The sequence below is a fragment of the Carassius gibelio genome, chromosome B3, assembly GCF_023724105.1.
Source record: "Carassius gibelio isolate Cgi1373 ecotype wild population from Czech Republic chromosome B3, carGib1.2-hapl.c, whole genome shotgun sequence".
NCBI lineage: Eukaryota > Metazoa > Chordata > Actinopteri > Cypriniformes > Cyprinidae > Carassius > Carassius gibelio.
Window position 1 is genome coordinate 2,808,119 of NC_068398.1, and position 10,923 is coordinate 2,819,041.

Here is a 10,923-nt window from a genome sequence, read left to right on the forward strand (position 1 = left end):
ATGTTTGTCAAACAACAATATTTGATTGAAAATAATTCACATTTGTGGATGTTTAAGTGTAAACCTGATGCCCCAGAGAATAAACCAATAATATTAATAGCTAAAGAAACCTGAAGAGTGTTTAGATTCGTTTAGAATCGTTCACTGATTCGTTCAGTGATCAGTTCTTCGTATTAAACAAAATAAGCCAGCAGGTGACAAAAGGAGTGTATTATGTGCTATGTCTTAAATCAACGAACGTATACACTTGTTATAACAACTGATCTGGCTTTATTAAAATGTGTGCATAAACGCATTCAATATATAAAGTCTAATTAAGTTGTTCAGATGAACAAAGCACGTGGTTTTCTTGCCTAATTAGCATTTTAATTGTTTGGTCAGACAGTTTATATATTATATATTCACATTCATAAATCAGGGATTAAACGTGGAGTTCTGTATGCTAAATATCAAAACAAGCTTATGTGCTCTGTGCCTATAACTGCGCTTTGCATTTTGCGAGATTGACATGCTAAATAGCAGACTAACCCTGTTTACTCTCATTCATTTAGTTCACGAACGAGATAAGCTATGTACCAGTTCATTTAATTCAAGACATGTATCCGTTCATTCAACTCGCTCACAAATGACGTGTATAAGTTCAGTCATTTAATTCACGAACGATAAGATCCCTAGATCTAGTTCAGACTCATATGAAACTCGTTCAGTGAAGGGAGTATTCGTTCACTACATTCAACAAATCACATGCTCTGTCATATCTCATACTCAAAGGCTATTGGCTCGAAGATGTAACTCTTTGACAGGATGAAACAGTTCACTGAGCTGCACTTGCGCTCCTAATAGCGCCACACTGCTGTGGAGGGAGGAACTTCAGTGAACGAGAAATATAGCGTGAACGAGAATGATTCGTTCACCTAAAAGATTTGTTCAAAAAGAACGATTTGTTCACGAACGACACATCACTATTGCTAAATGTTACTAGATGACGTCATACGTTAAGCATGTTCATGTCGTAAGTGCATCGTAATAGGCTTGTTTGAGATGCACCTTGCCTCGCCTGAAATGTAGGCGAGAGTAGGCAGCTGCAGTAAGGGGGAGGGGTCAAAAAAGACCTTAGACACTTCCTGAATCTCGCTGTTTTGTCGCCTGCAAACGTCAGCAATGGAGGAGATCACGTTATGCATCACGTGATCATCTAGACTAGTTCGCATACACATTTATAGTGCATTCTTTCACTTGAAATTTAGAATTATCACACTGTTTCCAAGATATGGGGCAGAAAATGTATAGATCTATATAACTTATATAATTTCATATAGTTAGTATCACACGGAGAGTAACATTTTTCTCCAAACGTCAGCATAATTACAAATGTGATATTATTTTTATACAACAGTTTAATAAACAAAAAGTTATTATCAAGAGACTTATTTTTAGACAACATATTCCCTGTTTTTGCTCCATCTCTAAAAACAAAAATCATTCCAAACACAGCACTGTTTTGCGTCTCTGAGCAACATGAAAGTGTTTCGTTCCTGAATGAATCAACCGTTTAAATGATTCGGTTCAATTGGTTCAAATAATTTCACATTTAAGGCACCTTTTCATTTTTTTAAATAATTTCAATGTTTTATTAATTTGTAACTACATGTTAAAGTATTCCATGTCCCACAGAGCTGCATTAAACAGTGTGTAAAAACATCTAAATGTCACTTCAAGATGCAGCTTCTGTTTTCTCTGCATTGCACAGATCAAATTTGTTGATACTGATTGCATTTGCTTGGTAACAGCCCAAATGCAAGTATTTGTCTTAAAAGATGATGCACACTTTTAGTCAGCTGTCAGCACAATTAGAAATAAGATACTAACATACTCAGCAAAATATTGTCTAATTATCGTTTACATTTTGTTATTTTTTACATGATTGTGCTCCATCGCTATTATACTGCTACTTTTCAGTATTATACATGTTATTTACTGTCAATATATGCATATTTATGGGGAAGTCGTGGCCTAATGGTTAGAGAGTTGGACTCCCAATCGAAGGGTTGTGAGTTCTAGTCTCGGGCCGGATGGAATTGTGGGTGGGGGTAGTGCATGAACAGCTCTCTCTCCACCTTCAATACCATGACTTAGGTGCCCTTGAGCAAGACATCGAACCCCCAACTGCTCCCCGGGCTGCCCACTGCTCTGGGTGTGTGCTCACAGTGTGTGTGTGTGTGTTCACTGCTCTGTGTGTGTGCATTTCGGATGGGTTAAATGCAGAGCACAAATTCTGAGTATGCGTCACCATACTTGGCTGAATGTCACTTCACTTTAGTCATTACAAATAAGGATGCACGGCCGCATCTCTGGATGAGGAACATGTTCAACATGTCAGACGAGTGCTCCAGAGATTACTTGAGAATGGGCTTTTTGTCAAGGCGGAGAAATGCGTTTTCCATGCACAGTCTTTTCCCTTCCTAGGGTTTATCGTCTCGTCCGAGGGAATACGTATGGACCCTGACAAGGTTAAGGCTGTGATAGATTGGCCATCTCCAGATTCCTGTAAGGCCCTACAGCGGTTTCTGGGGTTCGCCAATTTTTATCAGTATTTTATTCACAATTTCAGCCAACTAGCCTCACCTCTGCAGCCTTGACCTCTCCCAGTACTCTTTTCAGGTGGTCGGACGCAGCTGAGACTGCGTTCACTAACCTCAAAAGCCGCTTCGTTTCAGCTCCCATCCTTGTGGCCCTTGATCCCACACAGCAGTTCGTGGTGGAGGTCGATGCATCAGAGGTGGGGGTAGGAGAGGTGTTGTACCAACGTGCAGCCTCGGACGATAAGGTACATCCACAAGCGTTTTTCTCCCATCGTTTATCTCCTGCTGAACGCTATTATGACATTGGTAACAGAGAATTGTTGGCCATCAAATTAGCTTTAGAGGAGTGGCATCAGTAGCTAGAAGGCTCAGGGGTACCTTTCATTGTTTGGACCGATCATAAGAATTTAGAGATAATTAGAACTGCCAAAAGACTCAAAACCAGGCATGCTCGGTGGCTTTGATTTTACTCTATCGTACCCCCGGATTCCAAAAATGTCAAACCCGATTCTTTATCACATCTTTTTGATCTCTCCGCCCGCCCGGTGACTCCCGAGTGTATTTTACCTGAGAAAGTAGTAGTCTCAGCACGGCGGTTGAGTCGAAGGTCAAGACGGCCTTAGAAGGGGTAGCGCCTCCACCCGGTTGTCCACCGAATCGTTTATTTGTGCTGGAGGAGTTAAGGTCCGAAGTCATTCAGTGGGATCACTGCTCTAACGTGGCTTGTCATCCAGGGATAAGTCGAACTAATGGGTTACTTAAACAACGATTCTGGTGGCCACTTATGGCTCGTGATGTCCACGATTTTGTTTTGGCTCGCTCAGTTTGTGCCTCCCGGTAGACGTGCTTTCGGACAGGGGATCTCAATTTATATCCAAATTTTGGAAAGAATTTTGTAAATGGCTAGGAGCGTCAGTTAGCTTGTCTTTGGGTTATCTTCCCCAAAGTAACGGGCAGTCTGAGCAAGCCAGCAAAGATTTAGAGAGGACGTTGCGATGTTTGGTCTCCAAGAATCCTTCTTCCTGGAGTCAACAACTATCTATGGTGGAGTACGCTCACAATTCGTTACCAGTGTCAGCCACGGGCCTTTCTCCATTCCAGTGCAGCTTAGGTTACCAGCCACCAGTTTTTCCCAGCCTGGAATCTGAAGTTGCTGTCCCCTCCGCTGACGTGTTTGTCCAGAGGTGCCACCGCACCTGGACCAGAGCCCGCAAGACTCTGTTCTGGATGAGGGAGCGCACTAAGGCCAAGGCCGATCGCCACCGGTCAAAGCCTCCCGTTTACATCGTGGGTCAAAAAGTGTGGCTTTCTACCAATAACATTCCTCTGCGATCCGTATCTTACAAGTTAGCTCCCAAATTTTTTGACCCGTTTACTATCACCAAGATCATTAGTCCGGTGACAGTCCGCCTCAAACTACCTCCAGTGTACAGGAGGATACATCCCACCTTTCATGTTTCCAAAATTAAACCCGTGTTTTATGCAAGTATTAATCCGCCTACTACGGTTCCCCTGCCGCTGCGTCTCGTAGATAGGGAACCGACTTATTTGGTTAATCGCATTCTGGACTCGAGACGGAGGGGGCGAGGATTCCAGTACCTGGTGGACTGGGAAGGTTACGGTCCGGAGGAGAGGAGTTGGGTACCTGCTAGGGACATATTGGATCACTCCCTTATTGATGATTACAATCAGTAGGTAGGCCCTTCTGGGAACTCCAGGAGGCGTTCTTAGAGGGGACAGGGGTACTGTCACAGTTGGTAAACCGTGATCTCTGGGTTTTGCACTTTGTAGTGAAGTCTGTGTTTTTCGTGTCTGCACTGATTAGCTTGTGGGCATCTCCATTAATTGTCATCAGCAGCAGCTGTCACTCATGACTCTCCCTCTATATAATGGCTTGTCTCACGTCTTGTTTTTGTGAGAGCGTTGTTTCATGTTGTTAACTGTGCTTTGCTTTTGTGTTGTTCTGCGTCTGGATGTCCGTGTCTTCTCCCGGAACCTCATCGACAGGAACCGACTCGATTCCCCGCAGTTCCTGTGCCATCCTCTCCTGCTGCCAACTCACCACCACCATCTGGATTACTCACCGCCCTTCACCATCTTGGATTATCATCTTTCCAGCATTGTTTGTGTTCTAGTTTGTTTTGTTTTGGTATTCATTAAATCCTATTCTAACTTGCACTTGTTTCCAGTCTCTCATTCACTCAGTCTTCACAATCTCGGGTACTGCGCATGCGCTCTGGAGTTGTTTATGTTCTAAGTTACAGCGCTTGCACAGCAGGGGCCCATTTCACAAAGCTGGTTAAGTGAAAACTCTGAGTATGGTAACCCTGAAATGAGGGAAACTCTAGGTTTTATGTTTCAGAATGGGAGGTTTGTCAAACCTGAGAAAGCAGGGTAAGTCAAGCCCGTTTCTGAAAGAGAGCTTTCGGTCCTGATTTAAAGTCCAACAGTTTAAACACTAATATTGGACATAAACAAACATGTTAAATATAAAGTAGGCTATTCAAAGCAGGTAAGTTCATATATTTGTAGTAAAGGTGAATTGAACTGCTCCATCAGTCATACAGCGCTCCGGACCACGTGCCTCATGATGAGCTCGATGCACAGACACAGTTATGTTAGACTGAATCTCATTCTTGTTTCTGTGGCTTTAAACTCAATTAGTGAGGGCTCGTTAAAATATTGCACATATATAGGCCGTTCAGATTACCTGTTAAAATGCAGTGAAATACCTTATATCTGCAGATGATAGTCTGTTTGTGGATGGAGCCTTCACCGGCTACATGTGCCAATCCTCGTGTGTGTGTGTGTTTCTGTGTGAAATGCGGTGCTGAAGTGAAATAGCTGGGCAGTTTGATAGCTGAATTATTATAGGCCGGGGCGGGCTAAATAATTTCATAAAAGCGGACCCGCAGGTTGGAAAAATCATTACTATGGTCTATAAGGATTGTTTTGTTTTCTTCTAACAATAAGCATTTGTTAACAGGTCTAGGCACTATGTCCTAAACTAAATTATTTCAATATATTTATTATATATGCTAGCTATATTATAACTAGGGCTGAGATGATTATAATCGTGATTAATCACATCCAAAATAAAAGTTTATTTAAATAATAAATGTGTGTGTACTCTCTCTGTGTATAATTATTTTATATATATATATATATAAGTACACACACATGCTTGTATGTGAGTGCAAAGATTTTGCAAACACAAGTTACAAATAGGGCTAAGCCCCCCCTGTCTTCCAATCCTAGTGACGTCCCTGGTTCAAGCTTGACCACATTGTGCATCAACAATAGTGAAGTCTGCTCCTGAAGAAAAGAAAACGGTAAGAATTTATTTATTTATGTGTAAAATGTTGTCAGTTTCTTAAACTCTATATGTACTAATTCTATGTCCCATCTTAATTTTTTTATAGATATGGCAAGTTCTTCAAATGTCAACCTTAACCAGTTGGTAACCGGCTATGTTTACAACATCACACTTTACGACATGGGGTGAAACGACAATACTTTGAAGAAGTCTTGCAACAACGCCACAAAATGTGTAAACTTATGGTGTTCAAGCTGGAGCTCCATTCTAAGTTGAAACTGAAATGCTGTTACATGTTTCAATTTCTAGTCGGCAAGCAAAAACTTAAAAAAAAAATGCATGTATCAAAACCAAAATTTGTTTTTCTAAGGTCTTTTTTTGGTTATGTTTTAGATGCCCTGTCCAACTTAATAATGTGGTCGTCCAGCCATCAAGAAGAGAAGGTGAAATGGACATAAATGTTTACATTTACATTTACATTTAATCATTTAGCAGACGCTTTTATCCAAAGCGACTTACAAATGAGAACAATAGAAGCAGTCAGGTCAACAAGAGAACAACAACAGAATACAAGTGCCATGACAAGTCTCAGTTAGTCTAGTATAGAACGCATAGCCAGGTATATATAATTTTGTTGTTCACTTGCAGAGCGCAAACTTCTGGAGGGCACATAGGATTTAACCAGTGAGTTTAGGTAAGTTGGTGCCGTGCCAGTGGTCGTCTTGTAGGCAAGCATCAGTACCTTGAATTTGATGCGAGCAGCTACTGGTAGCCAGTGTAACCTAATGAGGAGAGGAGTAACATGAGCTTTTTTTGGCTCATTGAAGACAACCCTCGCTGCTGCATTCTGGATCATTTGCAGAGGCTTGACAGTACATGCAGGAAGGCCCGCCAGGAGAGCATTACAATAGCCAAGTCTGGAGAGAACAAGAGCTTGGACAAGAAGTTGGGTTGCTTGCTCTGAGAAGAAGGGTCTAATCTTCCTAATGTTGTATAAGGCAAACCTGCAGGACCGGGTCGTTGTAGCAATGTGGTCAGTGAAGCTTAATTGATGATCCATCACAACTCCTAGGTTTCTGGCTGTCCTCGAAGGAGTTATGGTTGACGAGCCCAGCTGTATAGAGAAGTTGTGATGAATCAATGGGTTAGCTGGAATCACCAGTAGTTCAGTCTTTGTAAGGTTAAGCTAAAGGTGATGGTCATTCATCCAGCTAGAAATGTCACTCAGACAGGCTAAAATGCGAGCAGCTACCGTCGGGTCATCAGGCTGGAATGAGAAGTAGAGTTGGGTGTCATCAGCATAGCAGTGATAAGAAAAGCCATGCTTCTGAATGACAGATCCTAAAGATGTCATGTAGATGGAGAAGAGAAGTGGTCCAAGTACTGAGCCTTGAGGAACCCCAGTAGCAAGGTGGTGTGACTTTGAAACATCACCCCTCCAAGACACACTGAAGGATCTGTCAGAGAGGTAGGACTTAACCCACAGGAGAGCAGTTCCAGAGATTCCCATCTTTCTGAGGGTGGACAGGAGAATCTGGTGATTAACAGTGTCAAAAGCAGCAGACAGGTCTCTCAGCGCTCCTCAGCCGATGATCAGATTCATCCCTGCTTTTTTTTCACATCACCTTACTACTGCTGAACAGAATTATAGGGAGCTGCGGTGCCGTTCGTAGTCTGGACTGACCATAAGAATCACGAATACATTCGGTCAGCCAAGAGACTTAATGCCCGTCAGGCTCATTGGTCACTTTTTTTTTTTCACACGTTTTGATTTTACGATCTCATACCAGCCGGGGTGCAAGAATCTAAAGCCTGACACTCTCTCTCCCCAGTTTCTCCCCAGAGTCCGCACCGTCTGAAGAGGGCATCCTTCCTCAGCGGGTCATTGTGGGCGTGGCCATCTGGGGTATTGAACGCCTGGTTAAACGCGCCTTGTCTCGCACTCGCACGCCTAGACTCTGCCCTAGGGGGCTTTTGTTTGTCCCTCTGTCCGCTCGTCGTGCTGTCCTTCAGTGGGGACACTCATCTAAATGATTAGCTCACCCAGGGGTCAGAGGCACTATTGCCGCCATTCGCCAGAGGTTTTGGTGGCCCTCCCGTGAACGAGACATGTCTGGTCTGTGCCCAGACGAAGGTCAGTAATAGACCTCCTGCTGGGTATCTAAGACCCTTGCCGTCTCCCCTGTGGGCGCAGATCACCCTTGATTTCATCACTGGCCTCCCCCCCTCCAGAGGTAACCAGTTTATCCTCACCATTATAGATTGATTTTCCAAAGCCGGCCACTTTATTCCCCTCCCTAAGCTCCCCTCAGCCAGGGAGACCACTCAGACGGTCAAATAACACGTTTTTTGGATTTATGGTCTCCCAGAGAACGTTGTGTCTGACAGAGGGCCACAATTCTCCTCCCTCTTTTTGAAGGAGTTCTGACGCCTCAACGGTGCCTCAGCTAGTCTGTCCTCCGGGTTTCACCCACAGACGAACGGTCAGGCCAAACGCGTTAATCAAACTATTGGTCGGTTGTTGCGCACTCTCGCATTTTGTAACCCCGCGTCTTGGGTAGAACAGCTTCCTTGGGCTGAGTATTCATACAATTCCGCCCCGCGTCTGCTCTGTCGCTATTCCAGGGTTGTTTGGGTTACCAGCCCCCCCTCTTTCCCTCTAACATCAAATCCAAGGTGCCTTCCGTACAAGCGTTCATTTAACATTGCAAACGAACTTGGAGATCGGTCCGATCCACCCTTTGTAGATTGCGATCTGTTATGTGCCGCTCCGCTAACAAGCGCCGTGTCAGAATCGCCCGTTATATTTGCAGACAGATAGTTTGGCTCGCTACTACTAACCTTCCCCTTCAGTACCCATCGCGTAAACTGGCTCCTAAATTCATTGGTCCTTTTCACATCATTAAGATTCTTAGCCCGGTCTCTGTCAGGCTCCGGTTGCCGGCCAATCTCCGACGTGTTCATCCCGTGTTTCATGTCTCTTGTTTGAAGCCTGTTATTCGCGCCCCCCTCGTCCTGTTGTGCCCCCGGTTCGTGTTGAAGGCTCCCCGTCTACAAGGTTCGTAGGTTGCTCGATGGTCGCCCCAGGGGGAGGGGCCATCAATGGACCGCTCGCTTATTGATGATTTTTACCGCTCCCGTCAGTCCCCATCTTCTAGTGAGGAGGGGGTACTGTCATGATCCTGGCTTTCCTCCTTTTTTCCTTTTCTCCCTCTGCTGGTTATTTTTCATCCTAGTCTCACTCTTACCCCTCATTACCACCAGCTGAATCCCATTCTCTTATCAATCACACCTGTTCGCTATCTGACCCTTTGCCTTCGTTATATGTAGCTCTTTTTTACTTCATTAAAACAAGACTGAACCTTTGTCTCTGACACAACATTAAATTTGCGTGAAAAAAAGTTTTATTCATTACATCATATAACTCTGATTTTTATTTATTTATTTCTTTAGCAAACGGCTAGACTAGAATATCAGCACAGTAGCAAAAAAATAAACGATATGGCAAGACAAATTAAACCAAAGTTTAACCAATTCAAGTAGGCTAATGTTAAGCTAAAACATGTAAATATAATGAGCAGATGAGCAGTCAGATGCTAAGCTGAACCAGGACACATAACTTACCATCAGACTCTCCATCACTCATGGCATTTAGTGTTTCTAATACCTACCTTCCATAAATCACCCTTTTTTAGTCATTTTTACTTTAAGAGCCACACAGGTGGGAAATCAAAAATTACCTGTATTACAGTGTTTGATGTAGCTGTCCATCAGTGTAAACAATGTGCAAAGTAATTAAACCAAAAAGTACACGATTTATAAAGTTATTGGCTTCTAAAGTAAGGAGTCTGGAACGCTGAAACGAGTCGTTATAGATTTCAAATCTTTTGCCCATCTCTATGAACGTCACTAGGAACACTTTGCATAATAATCTCCGCCTACCGTCTTGGGTGAAACGGAACTCTGACCTGCCCCCCCCCCCCCCCCCCCCCCCCCCCACACACACACAGACGCTCTGGTTGGTGTGATAGCGTCATGTCGAGGAGACAGTGTGTTTTTAATTGTAAAGGCAAGTTTGTTTTATTTTCACTGCCAAAGAATAAAAATCAGAAGAACCAATGGCTAAAATTCATTTTTACCACAATACCAGAGCAGTACAACAAATGCCTTTTGTTCTGTTCACAACATTTCACTGATGACTGCTTTTCTAATCTCGGTGAGTACAGCGGGATTTTCAAAGCGTTTGGCCATAAAAGAGGGTTCATTACCAAATTTATTTAGAACAACGAGCATCTCCGAATCACAACGCGAAGTATGATTATGAAGTGATGTGTCTGTTTTCTCCCGAGCATCTTATCAGTATGTGTGCTGTCTGCAGCCTTTGTCTGTGCTGATGATCTTCATTTACAAAAACGTCATTAAAATGAAGTGTAACTCCGTGAATACTCAACGAAGAGACATGAGAGAGATATCTATAGAAAGCTTGACATGTCTACTTTAAAACTAAACAAGTGCTGCCGAACAGATATTCTGTGATGAAGTAATCCATATGAAAACAACGCTGTCTGTTTTTCATGTCTCCCTTCGTTATATGTGACCACACCCCCGCGCTGAACGCGCTATTCAGATTCAAACTGAATTATATTTTGACAAAATGACAATGTTTTTTAACCTTGGATGGATTTAAACCTAATGTACAGAACTTATAAACAGTGATAGGAAGCTTAGAATTTTCATCTTACTGGCTCTTTAATTTATCAATCTGTTAACTGCATAATCAGTGGGTGAAAGGCGTTGCCTAGAAATGTACAATGTTAAAACATAAGTAGCGAGTAAACAGCAGCGCGAAAGTATGTGCATTCAATAGCGGGTACATTTGATCCACTGGGGCTTATAGGTATAAATGTCCTGTTTTTTTTATCTGGTTTTATCTAAATAATTTTAAACAACATTGAATTGTAAATTTCATCATTTTAGTAAAAGTCAATGACTGGGAGATTTGAATGTTTTATTTTAAATATGCTA